Genomic DNA, 25,211 nt, shown 5'->3' with positions numbered 1-25,211 from the left:
ACCCCAGTTGCAAGCCCACTGAGATCCTTTAGCCCTAAGCCTGTCCATCTATCTGCCCCAAATACTGCTAGAAAAGATGAGCTTTGCAGAGTGCCGGGAAGGCTAATGAATCTGAGCCCTGAAGGATTAACCAAAGCAATTGGAAATGAAGAGCACCAAAATGGGCCAGATCTTCAGCTGGTGTAAATCAGCACAGCTCCATTAAAGTCAGCGCCCATTTACACCAGGGTTTGACCCATTGGGTGTCTGTTGTGACCAACATTGTATTTGTTACCAAACAAACCCTAACATTATTAAAGAAAATCTTCCCCTCTTTATATTACTTGGCTTTCACAAGTATGTTCATAACTGGCACTGTGGAATGAAGTGGGCATTGTTGCTGTAGTGATGACAGCTCTGAGAATGAGCCTGACTGAAGTATACATAGTATAAAAGAATCTGCGTCCTTCGTTACACATTTTATTTTCATTCTGCAGAGTCTGATCCTGGGGTTTCTCTCTTTCCATAAAATATAGGGGCTTGTCTAGCTAATCGCAACGGGTATGAAGTCATTGAGTCATAGGAATATTAGGGGGCTGATTCTCACAGGGAATCTACCTTTGTTTTAATGACGCTAGTATTTAAACAACTGTCCTGGCGACAGTGCTTCTCAGGCGGTTCCTTTTTTCCTTGTTGTCCATCTTAGCCTTAGAATGACAGCCCTGCCTGAGATGTAAATTAGGTGCAAAGGAAGCACAGCATAATTTCTAAATCCCTGACTGGCGAGGAGAGCGAGAATGTAATGGGTAAGACGTTTTGAGGGCTATGACATTGAGTCTTCTGGGGCCTCTGTCAGTTTTTTGCAGTGTTAGCGGATAAGACTGGAAATCTGGCCATTTTAGCCTTTAGTCTGGAGTCTGGTCCAAATGTTGATGTGACAGAATAAGAACAATAGACAACAGTCTATCTGCTTGATGCATGGGAAAGCTAAGTAATGCAATCTCTGATTTTATCCCACTAGCTAGGCTCTTATGTTGCATCAGTGTCCCCTCTGAAAACATAAAGAGAACATGACAGACTTTCACAATCATGGGTGAACGAAGTGCCTCTTGAGAACGAACCTCTGCACTGCTACAAATGCCTGGTGTAGTTAGAACTAGTCTGCATGATGCTGGAGACACAAATGTCTGCCCCTCTTAGTCATAGATATGCTGAAGTGTAAGAGTTGAGGATGCGATCGCTAACTTCCTCTAGCCACTTGTTGCCATAAATGAATATGATGTTTTAACTGCGTCTCACTGTGGCAGGGCCAGGATTCAAGAGCGACAGGAACAGGGGATGGTAGGATGGGTTTCGATCTCATCCGTAAGAGGTTTCTTTGTTGACGTTGGGTCTAAGACACCTTGGACCTTGCATGATTTTTTTTTTCCAGTCAGGTGGAAAGATAGTGTGTCAATGGGGGGGAAAAATTGAAATCAAAACAAGTATTGCTTCTCACAAAGCTTTAAAAAATGTGATATATTTTAGGGCTGTCAATCGCAGTTAATAATATATTTGATTAACGCAAAACAAATTAATTAGTTTTTAAAAAATAGTTGTGATTAATCATTGCTTTAATTGCACTGTTAAACAGTAATAGAATACCAGTCTAAATTTATTGTAAATATTTGTGGATGTTTTTCTACATTTTCAAATATATTGATTTTAATTACAATACAGAATATAAAGTGTATAGTGCTCACTTTATATTATTATTTTTATTACAAATATTTGTACTGTAAAAAGATAAAGAAAATAAATAGTATTTTTCTATTCACCTTGTACAAGTCCACTGAGCCCTACTTCTTGTTCAGCCAATTGCTAGGACAATTTGTTTACTTTTACGGGAGATTACGCTGCCTGCTTCTTATTTAAAATGTCACCTGAAAGTGAGAACAGGCATTCACATGGCACTGTTGTAGTCAGCCAGATATGCTATATTTACATGTCAGATGTGCTAAACATTCATACGCCCCTTCATGCTTTGACTTATAGGCTCTAAAGTTTTACATTGTTTTGTTTTTTGAGTGCAATTATGTAAAAAAAAAAAAAACCCCAAAAAACGAAGAAACAGTCTCCATTTGTAAGCTGCACTTTCACGATAAAGAGATTGCACTACAGTACTCGTAAATTGGTATTCTATTATTGTTTCACAGTGCAATTAAACAGCAATTAATTGAGATTATTTTTTTAATCGTCTGACAGCCCTAATTTCTTTCTTTTTTGTTTTCCCTTCCTTCTCATAACCTCCACAGGTTTTAATAGCAGTGGAATTGTTCTGGTAGCCCTTGCAGATGTGCTGTCCCAAGACAATCTGCACTTAAAGAATTAATGCTCCTTTCCCCCCCTCCCCTACCCCATAGTCAACCCAAACCCTTCAGGATGTCCTTCTCTTGATGATGCCAGCATAAATATTGTGGTTTGAGGCTGAAGAAGAAAATTTGCAGGATACCAGCTAGAGCATCTAAATGCTGCCTCATCATACAAAGGCACTTCCCAGTGTTCCCATATATCCTGGCAGCCATTTTACAAGTGCCAAAGGACTCTTATTGCTGGGTACTGGGCCAGGAAGGAAGAGATAAGAAAGAAGTGCTTATCTGATATTTCTTACCAAAGTGAACTTGCATCTCTAATGGAATAGAGTGCCAGGATTATTACAATTGATCTGTCAGTTAGTGCTGAAGGAGAGAAGGTTGTATGTGGGAAGTCAAGGGGAAACCAAGACTGGGAGGGATCAGTGTTCTGGTCGATTTTTTGGGGGAAATACTTAATTTCAGCACCACATAAGAGAGAAAAAGATCACCTGAAATTTTCCTGATCAACACAGCAGGAAGTGATTACTTCATTGTACAGAGAAGCTGCCATGGGTGACAGTCCTTTCAAATTTCAGTTAAGTAAAACATAATGGCCATGTGTATTTTACTGTGCTATTTTGGGCTGAATTAATCCCTGCTGAAACTTCACTATCAATGGAGTTACACCCAGGATTAAGTTACCTATTTTTGCTTCAGTGCAACAAAACATTGTACCTGCTTCATTATCTAAAACTAATTAGCTATGGCTCCCTGCCTCCTAGTATAGTATAGTGTAAAATAATGCAGCATATCTGCTTGCTCTGGGGCCATATCCTATGATTTGGACAGCATTACACTTCAGAAATGATACTTGCACTGAAATGCAACAACAATGACATAAAGCTTGCATCTGAAAAAGCATTTAAAATTCATCATTTAGGGACACCCCCAATTCCAACAGGCAGCAGGTATCCTCTATTTATTACCAACAACATTTATCTTATGCTCATCCCATCTTTAGACAGGGGTTTCTTGGTTTCCAGTTGTCTCAGTCCATACTGATATTTTCTCCTGGCAAAACCAAAGCAGAGCAGCCAATAGACACAATGTTTTCCATTCCCCAATATCATTGGTCTCTTCTCCATAGTCCATGTCTGTGCCTCAGATAGCTGGCTAAAGCAGCTACACTTGTTTCAGGGGTGGAGGAATTCATTTTGAAGGTGTTTTTTTCTTTTTTACATTTGATCCTTAAGATCAAGATTGTTCATACAAAAAAGGATTTTGAAAGTATTTCTTGCATTCGATTCTTAAGATGGGAAAAGCTTCCAGAAACTTTTTGGGTAGTGAAATAATAGGTTTTGAAATGTTTCCCAGTCTCATATTTGTTTTCTAAAACAGTGCACTATTTGCTGTGGGATGGTGCTTGCCTGAAGTGTGAGCCAGCACAGCACTAAAGCTTCCATCGGCCTTGCAATTGGGGGTACTGAGCGTTCTGATGTGCAGTGTCAAGACTCGCAGAATAGCAGCCACAGCCCTTTCAGAGGCAGCCATCTTCTCAACCAGACCCCGTCAGGGTAAGACCAGTTTACACTTCATACTGACTCGCTCCGTTCTTTACCAGGACGTTCAGGAGCTAGTTCTTGAGGTCAAAGACATTTATTCTACCCCCATTAGGTCTCCAAGCAGGTAGACAAAACAAGGAACCTCTCCTGTTCCTTTCATTAAATGTGAGTTCTAAGGAAGGCTAGGCTAAGGTAAACAGTATTTCTTCCCATAGTTCCTCACCATGGAGATAGGTCCTCGTCCTGTAGTCAGGAGAGGTTTACCCAGCTGCCTTCTTCTCATGAGGCTAAGGAGGATTCTTCTGCAACCAAGGCAGTGCAACAAAGATGCTGCTACTTACTTAGTTGAACCAGTCTGTAGAACTCTACTGAAGTTCCTCAGATGCCAGAAACGTCTTGGGAAGGCTCATCCGGGGAATGTTACAATACTAGACATGAGCTTTCCAGACAGAAGTCCAGAGAAACATCTCCTCAGCTGTGTATAAGTAGAAGGATGACTCACAGCACAGCCAATTGCTTGAATTTTTAGGAATGAGGCTGTCCTTCCTACAGTTTGAATAGTAGCATCTATTTGTCATTTAAAATGGGAATCTTCCTTTTCTAGCCTTGTTCTGCTCTTAAACTGGAGAGAGGGAATTTTATATTCCTTTGATTTGTGGAGAGCACAGACATGTTATAATAACACTTAATACTTCACATATTCAAAGCATCTTCCAAGCATTATTTACTAAGCACTGTCTTGATGGTGCTTTAGCTTCTGTAGATGCTGTATTCAGCCAGAGTTTTCCAAACACAGTGGCTGCCAAGTCTGATTGCAGCCTGCAAGGTGTTTATTTCCCCACTAATATTACACTGCTATACAAAGCCTATTAGGATAAACTGCTGGCAAGATGAATCCTAGAAAGGTACAATTTTTCGATCTAATTTAGTTTCTGGGAGTTAAAAGCTATAGATCTGGAAGACGTGCCTCTCCCCTCCAAGTTGGATGGATTTTTCTAGTAATCAAGTACTGTATTGATTTGCAATATTTGTTTTATCATTTATAAAGATTCTGGTGCTTCCAAGTTTCTATAGTTCTCCTTCATGTCGTCTTGTAGTGTTTTTACGAGATTAAAGGAGTTTTCTTTGTCACTGAGCATCCTCCATTTATCCCAAGTAAAAGGAGAGGCATTGATGTCACAGAACCTTACCCCCTCCCACCAGTTCTCTGCCTTTTTACAACTCCCTCTGATTAGTTGATACAGCAGAATGCTTTCCCCCAGGCTAGTGATTTGTAATGCCAGAACCTGAAGTACCAGATAACTCTTTCTTTCAGGATACTGAAATGCTTGTGAACTTGTTGCTCAAAAAATCAAGCCAAGCAGTGACCATCGGTATACACATTAATGGAATTTTTAGTATTTATTTCAACAAGAATCTGGACTTCTGCAAATTGATCGTCTTATCAGTCACAAAAAACAAACACCAACTCGTCCCTGCATCTCACAAAAATGTCCCCCTACCTGATATATTCAGACCTCATGTCATTATCTCTTTAACCCCACCTGCATGCTAGGTTGAAGGTGCTGTCATTTAAAAGAAGTCTTTTTCTTTTTAAATTCCACAGCGCGCATAGATTCTTAGGGCACAGAAGTAATACAGCAACATTATAGCTGCAATTAACTGTGCATCTAATGAACCAGCCCCTCTATTCTAGCTTGAAGTCCCATTGAAATCAATAGAGCGAGGCTCTATTTGCATCAGCTGAGGATCTGGAATGTTTTACAGTTGTCATGTACTTTGCAGCAAGGTGGTCCTGGATTCTGAAGCACATTGGTGTGGCGGACTGGAAGTTCCCCTGCTCCTAGATACATTGTTTCACACACAGTTTCATTCACCAATTGACTTCATTCCCCCTTCACTCAGCCCTGCCAGCCTAACTCATCGACTCCTGGTCTCAAAACCTAAGCCCTCTCAGCTGCTTCCAATCCAAACCCCAGCTGCTCAGAACCACACACCCCTTTTCCCACACCTGTCTAGCTAAGGACAGCCTCCTCCTCCACTTAACCTCGCCACAGCTCAGAACCCTTTCCTACCCAATCCTCTCCAGCTCAAAAAAATCATTCCCAGACTCAGAAACCATGCTCCTTCTGCCTGACACACACCCACCATCTCCAACTCAGAAATATCCTGTTATAGTGCTGGGTCTGGAAAAGCAAGAGTACATGTTGCAGTGACCATGTACAGGCAGCCCTATTCTCTCCTTGTGGAGATAGCACCACCAAAACCTGCATTCCCTGCTCTAGACCTCTTCCCTCTAAAACTTGTCGTCTATGTATTGCACCTTGGAGTCACCCAGTGGCAGATAAGTGTACTGCAAGCTCCATATGATAGCAGCTACTTTACACAGCTCTAATCTTAGCAGTGGTGTTTCCTCTTGTTAGTCCCTTTTCCCAAGTCATCCCTGCTTGGATGACCACCTTTCGGTTTCAGAGATAACAGCACATTGAAATGAAGAGTCAATTTGCACCTTTGAGTCATTGTTCTGCAAACTCATGAAGACAGCACTGCGGGAGTTTGAACTCATTTCATATTTTCAAGATCATCTTCATAATCATAAGCAGTAGAAACTTTTTTTAAAAACGATTCCTTAGATTTTGAAATGCAATTCCTTGGCAAGGAGTGGAGATAGGCTCAAGGCAGCAGGATTTTTTATATTTAACCCACAGCTTTGTTAGAAAATGATAGGAGGAAATGAGTGTCTTTTATTATTTTACCAAGAATGGCCTGGTAATTAAAGAGTAATGCAATTTCCTAATATTCAAACAGCAAATAAATAAAATAAACAATGAAGCCTCTGATTTTTATAGGTTTTTTTTCCCCTGGATATCAGCATCACCTTCTGTCTCTGATTGATTGCGGGAAAAATGCCAGATGCCCAGTAAGTAAATACCATTGCTCAGGCTGTGCCTGTTAATTACAATGAGTGCTGAAGAATTTGGTGGAGATGATGATCTCTTCAACCAGAGAGAGAGCGAGAGCGCACAATCAAAAGGGTTAGATAAAGGATGTGCAGAGAAGTGGGAGGGGAACTTTCAGCACTGAAAAACTGGCAAAGAACGTTCTTCTAAAGCAGTGAAAGACAAGTGTTAAGGGATAATTTTCTGAAAGACTGGCACCTGAACACCAAAGTTCTTAGACAAAAGATAGAATGAACATCTAACAATCACTTACGCCAAAATCTTCAAGGTATTGCTTACCTAGGATTTAGTTGCATAATTCCTGTGGCTAAATCTCATGCTGTTTTGAAAATACAGGGGACAATCTCTTCATCAAATAGCTCATTGCCACCACAGAATACCTGAGAGAGTCCTATCGGAGGTAGTGGTGAGCTCATGGCTGCCACTTGTTCAAGGGGTGTGCCTTCCTCTTTTGCATCCATGCTTTGCCAGGATTTCAGGCACTGCAAGGTCTGGCCTGTATGGTCCATGTTATTGAACAGCTGAATATTGTTTGATTACACAGGTAAACTAAAGACAATGATAGGCAGAGTACTGTGCACTTGGAAAGCTGTTCTATAGGGAGCGTTAGGACACTCTTTGTGCACGTTTCCTCCAGGGGTTCATGGCATCTCATTAAGAACATTAATTTCATCATGACTGCTAGAAAGCTTTTGCCATGTGACTTTGGACATGCTTAGGATTACATATTTCAGGAGCCTGGATTTCAACCAAATTTTTACTGGGCTGAGTAGTTTTATATATTTCAGGTATTTCAGTCTGCTTTCTAACTCCCACAATATAAAAGTGGGAATAAAATGTCTACAAATAAAAGTCACAGAGCAAAACAGTAAGATAAAATGCTACTAGATGTCTTTAATAAAACCTCCATGTTAGGATGATGTGATACTCCCCCTTCTCCCCCCAAATGCATATTTTGGTCTTTCTCTCTGTAACAGCTGGCAGTGTTTGTCTGAAAGCCTCATTCTGTTAGCAGGAGATGATCTGCTACTGTTGCAGGTGGTTTGTTATCGCACCCATTCACAGGGGAGGTGTGAATGGCTCTCCAGAAAGAGAGAACCTAGGGTCTGGGTTGTATAGGTCTTGAAGAGGAGCCTTGGATTGGATTGTGTGATGTTTTACTCTGAGTTTGTTTTCTGAATAAAACCAGAGACCAGGAAGGGATACATCTGGACTTGTTACAGTTTCTATAGACTGTGGTTTCTAGTGAGGTGAGGGAGCCTCCTGTCCCTGACAAATACATCCAAGGTGGCGTCTTACTAGGTTTTTTTAATTTCAGCTACATTTTCCAAAGAATCAAGAAACAGTGACAAGTTCTAGGAGCTTGCACAAGGTCGCAGAGGAATTCTGCTGAGTCCAGCTGGCAGCCCCACTGGAAAAGTCCTTTTAGTTCTAATCCCAGATAGAAAAGTGTTCAGTGTCAGGCCATGTCTATACTTACAAGCTTGCAGCGGCACAGCTGTACCGGTACAGCTTGTGTAGCTCTCCTGTTGACATAAGGAAAACAGCTCAATGAGTGGCGGTAGCTTTGTCGGCAGGAGAGTGTCTCTGCTGACATCGTGCTGTGCACAGGAGTGCTAATGCTGGGAAAATTTACATTGCTTCGGGCTGGGGGGAGTGTTCTTCACACCCCTGAGTGACAAAAGTTTTGCTGTCATAAGGCTAGTGTAGACATGGCCTCACTTTGAGATAGAGGTGGCTGGGATCAGTTCTTGAAACAGCCAAGTTCAGAAGCAAGATCTGGCAAGAAACAAGGTCCTTTCCTAAAAGAGGGGAGCTCCCACTTCTCCCACTGGCTCAGGTTAGCATTGTGCTGCTCTTCTCCTCCTTGGCTGGTGTAGGGAGAGCTCCCTATTGTGTTGCAGTCTAAACCACCAGCAAGAAGTTGGTTGTTATTGAAGGGCTTGTCTGCAAGCAGCGAACTGGGGTGTGAATCACGGATTAGGGTCCACATGGACCCTGCTGATGCGCGTTAACAATTCATTAATGCACTGTGCTCCTGATAGAACACATACTAGAGCTGGGTGAAAACTTCCACATTTTGACTCTGGGAAAGGATTAGGTTTGGAATCTCTCCGATCTGCAGGTACTAGAGCTAATCCAAAACTAGGACTCTTTTTCTAATGAAAATTGGGAAGATTTTTTGGGGAAAAATTGGGGAAATTGTTAGGAAGTTTTTGTTTTGTTTTGTGTTAAACTTTGAAAATTTTCACCCAGCTCTTGTATATGTTCTTTCAGAAGCCGTGCGGAAACTCATCTTCCCACCAAGGGAGCTCACTTCCATATTGCATGACTGGCCCAAATCTGATGCATGGGCCTCTACCTGTGGATGCAAATCAGGCAGTAAGAAGAGCGAGTACTCAGATATGAGGCACAAAATTGGAGGTTTGTCGTTTAGGGTTTTGGTTTTTTTTAACCTGCTGAAAGGCAGGTTGGGCTACATATCGGCCTCTTAATGTATCTGAGTTTTATTTAGAAAATGCTTGACTTCTGCACATTCTGTGTAGGCTTCTAGGTGACATTGATGCATCTTGCCATACAGTTGAAGTTGATGGACTAAATCCTCAGCTGGTGTAAACTGGCACTGGAGCTATTATACTAGGTGAGGATCTGGACCACTGGTGCTAGAATAGTGTGAAACTGGTGCAAATGTGATCAGAATCAGACCCGATGTGTTTTAACAGTTGCTTTCTGTTATGAGACAAGAGAGGCCTATTACAGGGGCAGGTGGCTTTTCATTGCTTGGTTTGTTCACTTTGAAATACTGGTATATTTACTCACTGCTAAAGTTGTTACATCACCAAATAACCTAGAAAATAATGTTCTACTTAAAGAATACTGCATACAGTAAATGGATATACTGGGCCCTGAGGATCTTAAAAATCTCTATCAAATGTCAGTTTAATATTAGTGTCTGACTGCTAATTGCTTACTTAGTATTAAAATATAACTTGGATTATGGATTTCAGTATTTAAATTGACGTAGCAGCAATGGAAATAATGATGGAGGGAGAGAAGGAGAAACAATCAGATAGCTCATTGTGGGTAGTAACCTTCTGTTGATGGAGTAGTTCAATTTCATAGTAAATTCCCTTGCTGCACCTCCCCAAAACTATTTTAATTCCTCTTTAAACCAATTATATTATTTCGTTTCTAGTCACCATTACATTTCTAGCCTTGTAATATATATAATCTTAAGAATCAAGTCAAGAATTTCTATTTCCCTCTTTGATATGATGTCTCATTTTATAAAAATAGATACAATCAGGGCTATATTTTTGCATAGCTCCTTATTATGCTATTCCTTCTGATCAATGTAACTATAACAAAATTCTGCTGCCAATGTGCTCCCTTCACTTGTAGTAACTTTGGCCCAGATTCTCAAAGGTATTTAGGCTCTGAACTTCCACTGAAATCAATGCATTTTAGTTATTTATAAATATATGGCTATTATCAGGTTACTATTTGATGTAGTAACCCACATTCTACTGGCCTAAATCGTGCAGGCCCTTCGCTAACAGAATTTCTAACAGGCACGTAGGAGAGCAAAAGGGCTCACACAGGCAGTATGTGTGTCACGGGTCACACCACTAGCAGGGACACCTGCTATTGTGGGGCTGCTACTTGCGCATGGGGAATGGACAGAGTCTTGGTTCCGCCCCTTAACACCGCAAGCAGCGCAGCGGAGTTGTGCAGAAGAGGAAGTAAGCTTTGGCAGGAAAATGGCTGGCACTTATCACTCCTCCCCCCTCCTTTCTTGTTGGGAGCTCTGAGAGAGAGCCTGGACTGAACTGTCTCTCTTAGCCAGGGTTCTCAAACTGGGGGTCAGGGGGTTATTAAGCACGGGGTTGTGAGCTGTTAGCCCCCGCGCTTGCCGGTAAGGCTGGCATGGCCTGGAGTGGGGGTCATCACTTTGGGGGTGGGTCATCACAGACTGAAATATTTTCAAACGGGGTCCCCACAAAAAAGTTTGAGAACCCCAGTCCCTGCTCAGCTTCTGGGCAGATTGCAAGGTGCTTGTCTTGCCCAATGACAGAGTTAGATCAAACTGCGAGAGGCCTAGCATCCCATACTAGGAACCTTTCCACGAGCATGCATCCATCATTGTTTCTTGCATGGAAAATGCAGTCTGCCAGGTAAATCATTTTATCCTGATATGCAGCCAGAACCTTTTATTTTAAATGCAAAAAGGGCAAAACTGCAGACTAGAGGGTTTAAGCTGGCAGATATTTTCTCTGATTAAGGCCAGTTATACACTGTGTTGGTATAACTACATAAATCCACATCCCTGAGTGACGTAGTTATACTCACCTAACCCCTTGTGTAGATAGGGCTTTGCCGATGAAAGAGCTTTTCCCATTGATATAGCTACCACCTCTCAAGGAGGTGGAGAGCTTTTGCCGTTGGCATAGGAGTGTCTTCACTAAAGCACGACAGCAGCACAGCTGCACCAATGTGGAGATGAGCCCTAAGAACATAGTTTAAGAGATGGAGAATGTTTGCAAACCAAGAGACAAAAAAGGCTCCTCCCCACCCCCAGTTAGCCATCATCTGAAAGAAAACAATTTAGAAGAAAGGCTTTAATAATGCCTGTTAATTCATTAAAAAGAAAATACTGTCAGCTATTGCTAAACTGTTTTTGAAAGGATTTCAGAGAACGGGCTGCTATTCTTTCCATAAACTCTGTCAGTGTAAATTGTAGATGTCTGCATTCTGATAAAAAGAATGTGTTCTCATTGTTTGTTATAAACAATGTGGTTTTTAAGCTTTGCATTCAGTTTCTCTTCTGGTGCTGTGTGGAGATGCTAGTTTGTCTGAAGTAGCTTGATTAGTTATGATGTAAGATCTCCTTGAGTACATCAGAGACTGCCCAAAATGCTAGTCAAGAATTTAAGTTAACGTATTGTGTCTGCCTTTCTGATGCCTTCTTCTTTTAGAATCTTGAAGGCCATGGAGAAATCGACCTCGTCAGAATCTAAGATACTATATTCTATTTTTATGAATTATTATTATTCATGAATTATATTTGAATATTTTTTTCTATTATTATGAATGAAAATTACATAATCATGTGCAATAAAAATAATTAAACCTGAACCTTCATCAGAAGATAGATCTGTCAGGTTTAGTGTTTTACAGCTTTGCAGGTTAATGTTTAAAACATATATGTACTTAAGAGCTCTATTATACTTTTAAGGACCAGCCATCCTCTGAGGAATGTGGGGGGCAGTGCACACCACAGATGGGAACACTGGTGACGTGTCTAAATCAGCCACAATATCTTCAAGTGTTCTGTGGGGTGCAGCCTGTACCCTTGTACTCAGGTGAAGGCAAGGATCATATTATACCTAGCCCCAACTCAAGGTTGCAGAGGAGTGAGGATTATCAGGAAAAATCCTGTCCTCATTGAAGTCAATGGGAATTTTATTATTATTTTCAACAAAGCAAGGCTTTCATCCATGAGTCTTCTCTTACCTCACCTCCCCAACTTGAACACCCAAGTAAGGCTAAGAAAAATCTTGCCCTAAGATCGTAAATGCAAGTTTATAACAAGTTGAAGAGGGAGATTTTCAAAACCACAAAGGCAGTTAGTCACCCCATTCCCCTTGACTTTCAGTAGCAGTTGGGTAGCTAATTTCCACTGGAGCCTTTGGACATCTCCGTTGAATAGCTTAAAGCATGTTTAATATGTTCCAATATATTACTTCTGTCAAAATCTGAAAATGCAGATAAGGATGGCTGTAAACCTTTACAAAGGCATGCAAGCCAGTAATTTCAAAATAGCTACGGGCAGTTTCAAAATACTTCTTACTTTGGCTGTTTACTCAGCATCACTTCTTTCAAAAAATTAGACCCTCATAATCTCAGTTTACTGTAGTAATAATCATTTTATGCAGAGTGAAATTAGAAAGAAGAATTTTAACTGTAACCTGTTGTTATGTTAAGAATATTAATTGCAAACTTCTCTTTGGGTAAAATTTTCAGACATGCCTGAATCACTTTTTTGAAAATTTAACCCAATATCAAATAAACTTTAAATACTAAGAAAATCTTAGCATTTCTATCATGAAACAGGCAATCCATTGTTTAAAGGCATTTTCACTAGAAGATCATATCTTTACATAAAATGGCATCTGACCCTAGGTGCTGGAACTAAGAGTGCTGGGGGTTCTCCCGCACCCCTCGGCTTGAAGTGATTTTCATCATAGACAGGGTTTACAGTTTGGTTCAATGGCACTCAGCACCCCCACTGTAAAAATTGTTCCAGCATCCCTGCATCTGACTGAATTATGAGGACAAGTATCCCATTGAAACTGATGGTAACAGTGCAGCTATGAACCACAGAAAGCTTCTGTACTTGCAAACTAGTGAACATTGTGTTTCAACAGTTACCACCATTTCCACAGAGTTCAGCACATTTCTACTTGTGAATGTAATCGTCCTACATCACGAATGCCTGCAATTGCAGAGATAAAGGTAATGAAATAAATGTTATCAAAGCACTTTCTGAGCTCCTAAAGTAAACTGATTTACATGCAGCAGCTATGGGGAAAACTGAAACAGTAATTGACCCCATTGACCTCTTCCGATTATTCAAGGTGGAGTAATCTCAGGGGGACTCATTCATCTCTGTACCATAGTCCTGGCTGACTGAAGAATAATTACATGGAATTCAAATTTAGAGTTACAAAGATTTGTAACTGGTCAGTGAATATCATTGGGCTCTATAAAATCAACAGGCTTATAATTAGTCTGAGCTATCTCACAGTAACCTAATTTAAAAATGCAAATAATGAAAACCTCTACATATATATAAAATATAAAGTTTTATAATATTAGGGATTCTAGTCACAGCAACGTGTGCTGATCTTGAAAGCTTGATGCCAGTTATGCGCTTCACTGAATTAAAATGAACTTGTGTTATTAATAAAGACTCAAATGATCTAGTTTGCTAGTCCAACATTTTACCTCCTCACACTTTCATTAGAAATGAACTTTTCAATTAAGAACTGTCTTCCAAAACTTAGTACAGTTCCAAAATGGTTTTCCAGACTGTGATTTGGTCACATTAGCTTAAGTGTACAGAATGATCTTGTACATGTCATTCTCTTATACTGCACTGTGGGTCCTTTCACTTTAAAGTGATCATCTTGTTCAGGCCATTGACTGTGAAAAATAGAAGCCAGCTGAACAGTGAATTTGGAAGGAAGGTGGAGAACTGAGCCAGATGCCTATAAAGCCTGGCACCTATCAAAATCAATATTGAAAGCTGAAAATTGAAGTGCATGTGTCAAGAGTTATTCTGATGAGAGCAGAGAGAAGTGGATAGGATGGAAAATATTTAAAGAAGGTGTGTGCTAACTTTGTTTGTCTGATTGTTTAAAGAGCTTTTCCACACAGATCGGAGACCTTTTATTCTAAAATCATTTTAGGAAACAGAATTGATTAACTTGTAACTTTGACATATACTAGCCTGTTCTTGAGTTGGGATGGAGGGTGGCTTTGGGATTATAGCAAAGGGCATTCCTTGCTCTTCCACAGATTTTCTGTGTCATTTTGGGCAAGACACTTGAGATCAGATTAACAAATCTATTTAGGCACCAAAAGATTCAGATAGGGGCCTAGTAGGATTTAGGCAGATTAGGTGCTAAACTTCTATTGACTTTCAATTTGCATTCTCTATCTGCATCTTTAGTTGCTTAATACCTTTGTAAATCTGGCCTTTAATCTCTCTGCAGCCCATCTGTGAAATGGGGATAATATCATTCTACTTCAGAGGAGCGACGTGAGGGTTAATTTGTCATTGATGAAGTGGCTGGATAATACACATATAGGTACTATAAAAAGACAATAAATGGATGAGCTTATGTAGGTGTCAAATTTGGTGCAATATTTAGAGAATCATAAAGATAAAATAGACTATCATATTACAATGAGGACATTAGTAACAGTGTTGAAATATCCATTCTAGTCTCATAGAGTTTAAAGTCAGAAGGAATCATTAGATCATCTAGTCTAAACTTCTGTATGTCACACACCATTAAATTTCACCAAAATACCCCTATATTAAGCCCACAAAGGAGCATTTATCTTATTATTTCCAGCATTTTTAATCATAAAAACATCCTGTGCTTTGTTTGTGACAGAATATACCCCTGTGTCCACAACCTATACACTATTGTAATAATCTGTATAAAGTATGCCTTTTGAGGTATCATTTGAAAACTCATAATTTGCTGGTCATTATTGCCTGATAAAATATGTGTCACAACACTATGTGAATTTATAAGATTTCCCTGTATGATATTATTAACACATGTTCCAAACCACAGGCCTACCCAAGCAGAAGTTGGCAAACAGATCTGTCCTAAACAAAGTAATGTATGCTCTGCTTAATATGCATTTGAGCAGTAAACAAAGTCATCAAGCAGGAAGGGGAAACAAAGAAAGCTAAAACATGTGAGAAAAAGCATCAGCAGGGAACAACCTTCCACTTTAACTTTTTGCCTCCTGGAAATGTTTTTCATAAAGGGGACTGAAACTATAAAAAGGAGGGGCAAGCACCTCAAGACCCCTTGCCAATTGCATTCAAGGCACCTGAGGTCACAAAGGAAGCCTTCACTGGATTCTGGGAGAAGGGGTCCTGAGCTGGGGTTTGGTCAGGAAGACCTGCTGAAAGTGTATGGTGTGAAACTGCTTGAATCTGATATAATTTGTAGGAACCAGTAGTTTTTTATCTTTATTTTTCTTGTAACTATTTCTGATTTTTGTGCCTTATTACTTGCACTCACTTAAAAGCTATCCCTTTGCAGTTAATAAACTTGTTTTGTTGCTTTATTTAAACCAGTGTGTTTAAACTGAAGTATTTGGAAAACTCTATTTGGGGAGGCAAGTTTTGTGCATATTATTTCAATTAAAGAAATAAAAGACTTCATATAAACTTGCATTGTCAAGGAGAGGGCTGGACAGTACAGGTCATGTGTTTCTGGGGGGAATCTAAGACTGGGCGTGTTGGGGTAACCCTGCAGTATAACCCAGGCTGGTAAAAGCCAATGTGTGGTTGGTTGGCTGCAGCACATACAGATAGAGCTGGGAGTGATTTGCATGCTAGAGGCTATTCATGAACAGTCCAGGCTGGAGGCTACAGCAGCAAAGTATTGTAAAGGGCACCCCAGGTTAGAGAGCAAGGGTGACACAGCTACTCATTAGTCTGGATTGTACCCTGGTGTGTCACAGTGTTTAAGCCTTTTTGTCATGTTAATTAACACATCTCCATGGGGAGCTCTACTATTCCTAGGCATGTAGAAACAGAGGCTTTCAAGAGGGAAGAGTGAAGACGTGGCAGATTGAATAAAGAAAAGGATTCCAGGCTCATACAGTCATGTAGAAGAAGGACTTTGAGATGAGCATAGAAGGACATAAAGTGGGAAATCAATTCCCTCATAATTTCCAGCTATTTTTGGGGTGGAAATTGATTAAACAGAATATCTTGCACAGCAGAAAAGGAGGGGGACAAAGCTTTCTGCATTCCCCATTCTGGGGAATGGACTGCATGTTCTAATAAGTCTTCTTGATCTTTAAAAAGTTAGAGTAGTCTTACAAAATGTGTCCTGGGACAGTTAGTCCTCATAGAACAGATGGGACCAGATGTCATCTGAAAGACCTCAGTATAAATAGTGTAGCAAATTGCTTTTGGATTTCGTAATTGACAACAATTCTCCACAAACCTCCTCTTGTGGTGATAATTAAAGTATTTAGGGATATGCTGCCAATATCATGTTGGGGAGTCATTATTGTCGCTTTTTCTAGAACTTGTTTGTAGAGCCTTTATTTTGTGGTACTATATCTTTAAAATGTAATTGGTTTGTCTGAACTGCTACTGTCAGCTGTAGCACATATAGGGACTTGAAAAGGCTTGGTGAACCAGTTGTTAATCATTTTTTTCCCTTCTCCTCTCCCCTCTCCACCCCCCCCCCCCCTGCTTTCTCCTATGAATAGACAATATCGAATTCTCTTCCTCTGATCCATTTACATGGTTGACTGAGCCTTTGTCTTCCCTTTCTCCCTTGACTTGGTACGTCATTTCTGAAAAGAACTCTAGCTGTGTATGAAACATCTTGACACAACAGCAGTTGGCTTAGCCTTCTCAGTATTGGTGGTGCTTGTAGCCATTTCCAACAGGATGTATGGCCTACTAGAAAGTCAGGAGGACCAGAATGATATTCTCTTTTCTTACCTTGCTTATATTTGATATACTGAGCCATAGAGGAAAAAGATGAGTGAGGGAGCATGTCTTTTATTAATGATGACAAGTGCAACCACATTTAAAAAAAATGTTTTTTGTAAGTGGCTACCAGTGTTCATTACATGTCAGTTTCCAGCTGGTACTTTGAGGTTCGCTTCACTGCAGACATTGAGGAACCTTAGCAGACAATGACAGAGAGAAAAAGAGAGCTGGAGATCAAATATATGACAAAAGCTTTTTAAAAAGCACGCACTACACTAAAGGGTATTTCCTCTCTGGATTTTTTTAATGTCTGTAGCAGGGAGAAGCTAAACTCTTCAAAGCTAACTGCTGGCCACCCCATCTCAAAAAAGGATATTGCAGACTTTACAGGGAGTTCAGAGAAGAGCACCAAGAAAGAATCAAAGGCTTGGAAGAGAGATTGAAAAAATTGGGGCTGTTTATCTTCGAAAGGAGACAAGAAAGAGAGGACAGGGTAAAAGAATATAAAATAAGAAATTGTCTAGAGAAGATAGATTGGGAGCATCTGTTCCTTCAGTCTCATTACACAAGAACATGGGGACATCCAGTAAAATAAAATAAATAGGATATTTAAAACCGATAAAAAGGTTTTAAAGGTTGCCACAGAAATTCACTGCCTAGAACCTAGCATTCAAAAACTAGATTAGATTAAAAAACTAGTTCAGTGCTGGCCACCGTCAGAGAAAGGATACTGGACTAGATGGATCTTGAATCTGACCCAGTCTGACCATTCCTTTGCTCTTGTTCTTTCTCCCACTCCCCCATTTCCTCAAAACTAAACCAATTCACTTGAAATGTAACAGGTGTAATTTTAGGCTAGAGTTTTATTAGAGTTTTATTTTTTCTGGAAACGCGGAGGTGAATCAGATCAGGTGTTAGAGAGGTGAGTGGAAAGCATTATTTGTTACAAATGACATCATTTTTTCTTCTTTTTCTAACTGCATCCGCAGTAGAATCTCAGAGTTAGGAACACATCAGGAATGGAGGTTGTTCGTAATGCTGAAATGTTCGTAACTCTGAACAAAACGTTGTGGCTGTTTGTTCAAAAGTTCACAACCGAACATTGACTTAATACAGTTTGAAACTTTACTATGCAGAAGAAAAATGCTGCTTTCCCTTTATATTTTTAGTGGTTTACATTTAACACAGTATTGTACTGTTTTTGTTTTTTTTTTTAAATCTCTGCTGCTGCCTGATTGATTCCAGTTCCAAATGAGCTGTGTGGCTGACTGGTCAGTGTGTAACTCTGGTGTTCGTAATCCTGAGGTTCTACTGTGTTTCAGAACTATTTTCTTTCCCTGGGTGAGGATTGATACCTGTGGTTAGTACTGGGTGGGACTTAAAAATTATCAAAAACAGTTCATACAAACATTGGATATCCTATGGGGTTTCTGAGTGCAAGTCAGCTTTTCTGGCCCTTAGGAAGTCTGCATCTCTTGAGCATGGGTTTTGTCAAGAGCACAAAAGTGCCATGTGTGCTTTAGGAACACTATGTGGCACAGCTGCTCTGCCATGGACTTGCTAAGACCCACATCAGAGCACCTGCTCTATGCAGAGCATTTGGAACTTACATGTGGTCGTGGGAGCTGATGTCTGGTGGTGTGGACTGGAGGAAGAGAAGGTTCCTAGAGGCCACGGATGAATGAGAACAGGAATAGGACTCCAAGCCTAGGAATAGAGACTCCATAGAGCTAACAGCCAAAAATTTGGATTTGAATTCTGGTTCTGACACTGACTGTCATGTTGGACAAGTCCTTTAAGGCCTGATTTTCACAGATGATGAGGACCCACAGCCCCCATTGACTTCATTTGCAATTTTGGGTGCTCAGTCTTTCTTCAAACAAACCCTTAATTTCTTTTGACCTCCAACTCTGTAAAATGGGGATCCTGATATTTACCTATTTCATGCAACCCTATAATGAAGTATTATTGAGGTCAGTCAGTGGCAAACGTGGAACGAGAACCCAGGAGCAATGGCTCTCAGCACAGTGCTCATGCCTTGTGATGATATATCTGCTGAATCTTTGCTATCTCAGGCTCCCTGAAATCCTTATGAAGTTTGATGGGCTTATGAAGGTCTTACAGGTTTAAGTCACAGTAAAGCACATCAGAGTCCCTCAATGTTCATTCATTTTAAAGTGGTTTTGGGTAAAACAACAGAGATTGTAACTTGAAAATGACTGAACTGAATTCTTCAAACTTTGTTTATTTTAGTGATACTTAAAAAATCAAGCTATATCTGATTTTTTTAAAGCCTCTTAATAAGTCATCGCAGTGGATGACATGACCTCTTGATTAAGCAGTGAGAAGAGGGGTTCTTTTTAATTGTATAAAAATACTGTTCCTAATAGAGGTACAAAAATTTCAATGATGAGAATTGCCATTTCAGTTTATTCTTTCTTTTTAAAAAATTCTATATGGTAACATCTGCATTAAAAGATCAGACTTTAGAATTCCTCACTTGGTTAGTTATTAACATTTTATTAAAGATGAACAGAATTGTTCACAGCAGAAACTATTTTTTGCATGGGTATTAAAAGAGAAGGTGACTAATAAATCAGTACAGGAATATGGCAGAGTTGAGGGGAGTACGGGCTACAGTAATCTTGTATCACCAATTACATTTTCCCTATTAAGCAAAATATTTGCTAATATTGAATTGATTACACAGTGATCACTTCCTTTCACTGTCATTAGGCTAAATTAGTTCCTTGAGAGATGGCCCAATCCTATTAAGGTTCTTCCCTATTAAGTATAGTACTGCAAACTATATATAATGCATTACACACAAAAACTACATTAAAAGAACATTATTGAGGTTGCAAAGGCAACAGTCATAAATTAGCAAGTGCCAGAATTAAGATTGCCTGTGCACTTTATATTGTTATGTTGGAAGGTGTTAATGGCTGCCATCAGTCACAGACCTGGTAAAAGTAAATGAGTGTACTAAGCACCCTTCCTTCATGCTAAAAGAGAAAGCAATTAAATTCTACTCTGTTTAGTGATAGCTGAATTAATAGACAATACCTCCCAAGGCACATGTCAGCATGCCAAAGCCTGAGGTGAAGCTAATGTAGCCTGAGGGGTTTCCATGAAGACAAGTGGCCTGAGGGGTTTCCATCAAGACTGAATGCAAATGCAGTAGCTGAGGCATTTGTTGATTGCAGGGGTGTGTGTATAGGAGAGAATGTATTTATGTATATTAGAGAGACAAGGTGGGTGAAGTAATATCTTTTATTGGATCAACTTCAGTTGGCTCAGGAGACTAGTTTTTGAGCTTACACAGAGCTTGTCTCGTTCACCAACAGAAGCTGGTCCAATAAAAGATATTACCTCCCCCACCTTGTCTTTCTAGTTGGAGAAACTGTGATGCATGTGGCCCTGGGAAGAAGCCAAGAGACAGATTTTTTTTTTCCTCACAGTAGTTGCTGAAAAGGCAGATTTGGGTTTCTGAACAAGGAAAGTGCCTCCTGTTATTTTCTACTATTTTCAGGAAAACAGGATTTTGTAAATAAACAGGATTGCACTGAAGAATATACATGACTATCCTCAGTTTAATCTCTCTGCCAATATTTGGGTTCTTGAGGCTAACTGCTAGGGCCAAGGGGCAAGAAGAAGTTCAAAGCACAAGTCCTATTGATTTCAGTTGCAGCTGTGACTGCTCAGCACTTCTGCAGATCAGATCCCACGGTATCAAGTCAGGTACCCAGAAAATGAGGACTACATGACTAGTGACCATTTGTTGCTAAGTTTGGACTAACTGACTTGCATAACATCATGTAGGAACTCTGTGGCAGAGGCAGGGATAGAATACAGTTCTCCAGGGCACCGTTCTTCACTACATCATTTAATTTAATCAATTTTATCTCTTCCTGCAATGCCCTGACTCACAGAGTACACACCTTCCAACATCTATAGCAAATGAAGCCTGGGTCCTACAGGCAACAGTCTCCTTCAGTACAGAACCTTGATTCCTCCCCAGAGGAAGTCCATCCTCTGCATTGAATGAGGCAGGGATCCTGTGGAAAAAATAAGTGATCATGTCATTAAAGACTGCCATAATGCATAAACACAAGGAGGGCACAATAAGATTACATAGACAACCTTAATTCTGGCTTTACCTAATTTTTCTGTGCTTGAATTTGAAACCTTAATAATCTTTTAATGTAGTTTTTTTGTGTGTAATTTCCTAAGTTTTGAAAAAGTAAACTTAAAAATCAGATATTCCATTATGTGGCATCATATTGACATCCACATAGGTTATCAGCTGGGTTGGAACCTGTATATCCATTGCACAGACCTCTGCCAGTTGAGCTAATGAAGTAACTGGTTTTCTTCCTTGTGTGTGGACAAAAAGGGGATAGGACACTGTGCTAGTGAGGTTCCCAGATATTTGCTGATGGCAGAGAAATGGCGTGAGACTCAGGGATCTTGGGTTCCATTCCAGGCTCTGCAGGGGAGCGTCTCTAGGGGGTACAGATTCTTCTGCCCTTGCCTCACTCTGCCCTTAAATGTGACCTGTCACCTCCAACTTATCCCTGTTCTAGTTGTATCTCTTCATGTCCCCTGATTCTTCATCTCAGACCCATTTTCTTCACCTAGCTAGTCTGTCTCCGCAACCCAGGCTCTTCATCCCAATCCCGGTCTCCTTGACCAGTGCCCAGCAAATTCTAATATCATCCCTCCAGTCTCCACATCCCAATTTCCTAGCCCAGCCATTACAAGTTCCTTACACGTCATCATCTGGTGTTTGTCCCTTTCTCCCTCTTTCTTCATTTCCCCCAGCCCCCCCGCAGTTGCCTCCAGTCACCCATCACCCACTTTCCAGTCCCAGTTTCCATCTCCCCCCCATCAGCATCTAGTCCCAGTCTCCGCTCCCTTCTTGTCCAGTTTTTTCTCCCCTCCCAACTCCCTGCTCTGTGCGTCAAGCTCTCATCCCCTCTGAATTTGAATCAGGCAGCTTCCTCCACACTGGCTGGGCCCAGCAAGAACGTTATTGAGAGCACATGAGAGGCAGTCTTCCTGCTCCCAGTTCTGATACTAAATCCAGATGTGGCATAGCCCACAGCAACCCAGAACTGAAATTGTAGGGAAAGTCCCCCTCAACCTCAGGCTTGAACATGCCCAATGCAGGTGGAATCTTCAGCGAATTTAGATGCTAAAATCTAAGAAGTCTCTCTTGAGCATGTACAAACTGCAGTTTAAAAACTTTCCTCCCCCACAATGGTTTAGAACATGGCCAGATTTGAATGGATTTTCAAGGAGAAAGCAAAAAGTACATCCTTGATGCAAAGGCCAGCTTTCTCCCAAATCTTAGGTCCTGTTCCAAATTATGGAGGGAACAGAGCTTTTCAAAGAAACGGTCACCTGAATTTTTTAACATTGGCAAAAGAACACTTCTTCCTCTAGCCTCATTCTCAGAAATGGCTGACCTGTTTTGGCTGAAGATTTCCAGTAAAATTCAGCCTGAGACAGACAGACAACACAGAAAACTTCAGCTCAAATGGTTAAAGTTTTGCAAAGTTAAAAGTTATTGGAAATAATGCTGATCTTTTAAGAATGTGCATTAGTTGAACAGTCTCTGGCACTGCATAAGCTTTTCTTCCTTCACTGCATATCTCCTCTGTTTTGTATCTAACAGCTTCTCCTATCCCTGGAGCTTGTTATTCTTCTCTTCATCCTTCTTATTATTTGAGTGCCTCAATAAATATGCAGTGACACTTACAAGTGCTTTGGCATTTGAAATGAAGTTTGAACATTCCTGTATTACTCCGCTGTAAGTGTATATTTTTGGATTCCTGACATAATTTCTATTATTCTTATGCAAATGAGGTAAAATCAGAGTGTAAAAAGGATTTTTCTCCTGAATAAATTACTTAAATTATGAGATGAACATTTTGATTTCTCAGCATTCAGAGTGGGTCACACAAAAATGTAAGTGACCTCGTATTTCATAGACGATAAGGTTAGTGATAAATAAGATAGTGAACCTCTGTTCTCCTCTTGATTTTTCACAGTGATCTGTTAGCTCTAAGCCATAACTGTTAAATTCGTGTTGTCTGAAGGCATTAAATCAACCCCATAACATTTATAGGAACTTCACAATTGTAGTCACTAGTTCAGGGTTTCTTCATGAAGAATAGTTATGGATCTAAATTTACATTCAAAAGTGTCTTTAAAATATTATCCTGCTCTGGATAGTGATTATTACAATTAAAAATGGCACCTTGTTACTCAGCATATTTGTTCCTTTTGTATATTCAGTCATGATCAGCTTATACAGGAATTTTATTCCTGGAGCCAACACACCTATGAGAGCAGGCTTCTATTCCTACCTTTGGACAACCAGAAGAATTGCTTTCTAAGTTCCAAGCAGTGATCCCTTCACAAACCAGTTGGAGGCAAAAAGGTGCATAGTTGTTACTGAGCGGAATAATATGGTCATCAGAATTTTTATGAATAATGATGATGCATGAGATGACAAGAACTGAGCTTGATTCTTAGATACAAGGCTGAGTTTGCAGATTTTGTAGTTAAGAAATAAACCACCATCTTTTTACATGAAACAGCACAATTGATCTGGAAAGCCATTGAGGAACCTAGGATGCCATTTTTCCAATCCCTTTTCAGAGAAGAACCACACTTTCATGCCATTTTTAGTTAACTACTGTATGGTTACTGATATTTTTCATTTGTCCCAGACAGATGTGAAATCCTGTATTGGATAGGATTCTTGACCTAAATACTAGGCTTGTTTATAAATACCCAGTTACAGAATTGCTATAAGATACAGTAGTCATGATGGACAACCATGGTCCTTTCACCTTCCAACAAGCCAGTTTTTTCTGAATATCCACATTAGGACAGTTTCTAATGTAAGTTTAGCTTTCTAGTAAAAGTACCACTTGACCATAATAATCCTGATTATGGACAATAGTTTGGGAGATCTATCAGGTATATAATAAACACAGTACAATATATTCCAATTCCTTCTGAACTATTTTAAATGCTAGAAATAACTCCTAGGTTCAGTAAAAAATTACAATGAAAATTAGGTCAATACTACTGTAGTTGACTGGATCTCACTTGATTATTGGAGGGAAGTCTAGTACTATATTTTAAACCCCATAATACACAATGTTGTATTTATCTCAGGCATTCTCTAGACTGACCTGCATTTTACTGAAATGTCCTTTAACATGGACAATAAAATCTAGTGAAACTGACTGCTCAACCATTTTATCAACCTATTATCTCGCAAGAACTGGAGCTGTGGGAGGGAATGTGTGAATTCTACAATATTTCAGTATTCTTGTAGCAATAAAAAAGCTGTTTTCCTAACTTCATTCTCTCCTTAGAACACAGGAACTGTAATATCAATCATTAAGGATTTAATCTGCAGCCATGTCATTTCTTATCTTGGTGGCATATGGCTATGCAAATCTTGTAAAGTAATCCAACTCTGAGAGGAGAGGTATTCATATCATTTCCATGTGCTCCCCCTCTCCACCACAAACACTTTTTAAAAAAAAGTAGAAAATCCATCTAATCTCATGGAAATGATTTTGTCCTATAACTTGGCCATTGTATCCTTAGGCTGTAGAAAGCTAACACATTTGTTTCTACTGTGATAAATGCGACACAGCTTAACAAGCTGGTGTGGTATGTATCTCCCCATTTGTTGCTGTGGGGAAAGAACATCTTACTGGGTTTTCAAATATTAACATGAAGATATTCCATGCTCCTCTTGTGCAGATGTTAACGTATGTGAAAGTTGTATAAAGAAATCTAATGCTTTCCCTCTGTCGTTCTCACATTAAATCACTGGCTTTAAACCTTCCATCTTTTTGCCACTATACCTTTGTCAGCCTTTATCATACATAGATTAGAGGCTCCTTGCTTTCTGGCTAATTAATTGGATGGCAATTGCCACTGTGGCCTGTGATGTAAATGTATAACAAGTGGAATTTGCTATGCATATGTGGACCTATCAGGCCTTCTCTGTCCCCTGCTGAGAGGAATTGGTACCCTAGGCTGGGCCTACCAATAAGGCTTAGTCCTCAAGAGGCCT

At 40.0% G+C, this 25,211-nt stretch overlaps 1 long non-coding RNA gene across 2 annotated transcripts in view; it reads left to right on the top strand.

Moving 5' to 3' along the window:
• Positions 1-25,211, top strand: part of LOC137158170 (uncharacterized) — a 117,465-nt gene that overhangs the window by 70,894 nt on the left and 21,360 nt on the right. The window contains exon 2 of one of the 2 annotated variants that reach the window (XR_010921309.1): positions 13,263-13,350. The exons of the other annotated variant lie outside the window; for it this stretch is intronic. This is a non-coding gene — a long non-coding RNA (uncharacterized lncRNA). The remainder of the gene's footprint in view (positions 1-13,262; positions 13,351-25,211) is intronic. 2 annotated transcript variants of the gene reach the window in all.

The sequence above is a fragment of the Emydura macquarii genome, unplaced genomic scaffold (assembly GCF_026122565.2).
Source record: "Emydura macquarii macquarii isolate MOO-44397 ecotype Brisbane River unplaced genomic scaffold, CSIRO-AGI_Emac_v2 contig_1644, whole genome shotgun sequence".
In the NCBI taxonomy this organism is placed as follows: domain Eukaryota; kingdom Metazoa; phylum Chordata; order Testudines; family Chelidae; genus Emydura; species Emydura macquarii.
This window is presented reverse-complemented; position numbering and strand designations above follow the sequence as displayed.